We start from the raw sequence: 2,148 nt of genomic DNA, 5'->3' as shown, positions 1-2,148 counted from the left end.
TTCCCCAGTGGTATTTTAAAGTCTGAATTGCCGAGATCTAGACTTCTCAAAGGCAAATGGATGGAAAAAAATGGATTCTGGTGTTTTCTGTCAATTTAATGAAGGGAGCAAGCTTGAGAAGGTAGAAATAGGCAATGTAAATTGCTATTTTGTAATAATAGCACTGGTTAATAAACAGCTAATGTTCAACTGTTTTMTAAGCAAGAAATACCAGAGGAGTAAAATCAAATAACAATACATTTTAAGGATTTATGGTAAAAATCTTGAAAAATAGAAATCAGTGTTCTTCCTTCTCCCTTGTTTGGTCTGAAGTTGTTGCACCTTTCATCACAGCTTTGTTGTTCATAATCCATTTTTCAGAAACAAGAAAAGATCCCAAATCTTCATCCTTTTTCTTTTCTTTATGATTAAATCATTGCCCATTTTTAGAATGTTGCATGAAGTAACTGAAGTAGACTACAAGCCTGTCTTAACTTCCTTCAGATAACTTGATTATTGGTTTTGAAGCAAGCAGAGTACAGTGTATATTCTTTAATTACCAGAGGGAGTTGTAGACATCCTCTGGGACTGCACAGATCTCTTCATTTCCGTGTACTGATTATGGCTCTCTCTTTGGTGACACCATGAACAGTAATTGTACACGTGGAGATAAAATCATGCTATGATTGCTACCTGACTCTGTTGATTAACTCTTAAAGTAGGCAAGAGTGCAGGGCACATATTTTTACAGTGAAAGCCTTTCTCATCCCCAGCTTGTACATATGCTATGGTCCACTGCTTTTCAGGGGCTGTGTGTGCACGTAAATGGAAAATACTTATTCACTATATAAATCCAGAGATGAAACATTAAAGAAGTTTACAATAGTGTTTCTATTCAAGCCAATAATGATAAAACCATCAGACTTAAGGTGAAGATCAAATGAGTGAGTTATTTGCAAAGACTTGTAACAGAGGAACAGAGCTATGGCTGGCACAATGTTTGGAATAATTAATCTGAAAAATACCTGTTGCCCATTGTATAGCCACGTTGTATTTTACGGGGCAGTGTGTGATATGGAGCATACAGTAATTTCGTGCAGCAGCCTAACATTTCTGGATCGATTAGGCTTGCCCATGCAATCCATAGCGAGTAGCAGCTGCAGTGCCCATGTTGCTGGGTCAGCCCGCAGCAGTTAGCACGCGCAAGCTGCAGGTCAGCCTCCACGCCGGCAGCAGTTACCTGGTAATGCGGGGTTTTTATGGGAAGCACTAGCAGGGCTTTTATCTTGCTGCCCTGTTTTGTGATGGAGAAAGAGCCCAGAGGCAGACAGCAAGTTTGTCACCCAGTCGTAATTTTGGCGAGGTGTCTGTAGGAGTCCCTCTTGGGATGGCTTTGGGGAGCAGGTGTGAGTAACTCGTGGTGCTGAACTTAAATGATTTGAGATCTGGCTACCTCACACTGGCTAAAACATCAGCTACGCTGGCTAAAATGCCACTAGGGCATTACTGCCCTATGTAGCAAATGGCACAGTGGCCCGTGCTCTTCTTAACTGATGTCAGTCTGCTTTTGTTCTGGGTTTTTATATTTGTTCATGCACCACAGAATCGGTGTTACATGGATGGCATGGAAGGTTTTGTTAAGAAGTTGCAGCATGTGCTTTATATCAGGTGGACTGCGGTACTTTAGGGGCATAAGCAGATGGGAGCATGGCTGTATTGAGGCTGCCCCATGTTTGGTGATATTGAAGCTGTGGAAATTTTGAGGCAGTGATTTCTTCTCACTGAGGCAGTCAGTCTCCTGTCAGGTTAATACAAATAAGGTGCGAGTATCTCTCTACAGGAGATACAACTTTTCATTTTCTGCAGGACTGTTTTTGTTATTGCATAAATATGGATCTTTATTCACGTGCAAATGGCTTTTATAAATTTTGTGTGTGTGTGTGTGTGTGTGTCTAAAAAACAGGTCTGATCCAGTAAGAGAAATACAACATAATTTCTACCCTATAGCCAACTAGCAGCAGTATTTCAAATAATGAATAAGGTCAGGACCATCATGCTGCCTCCCTTGGAGAAGATAACAAAGAGCAGATAAAGATGCTCCAGAAATTGTTGCCTCTCTTCCTCATAAGGGAAAGATTGTTTCTTTTATCCTGGAATATTTTATTTATA

Source organism: Apteryx rowi, unplaced genomic scaffold, assembly GCF_003343035.1.
Source record: "Apteryx rowi isolate R43461 unplaced genomic scaffold, aptRow1 scaffold_809, whole genome shotgun sequence".
NCBI lineage: Eukaryota > Metazoa > Chordata > Aves > Apterygiformes > Apterygidae > Apteryx > Apteryx rowi.
This window is presented reverse-complemented; position numbering follows the sequence as displayed.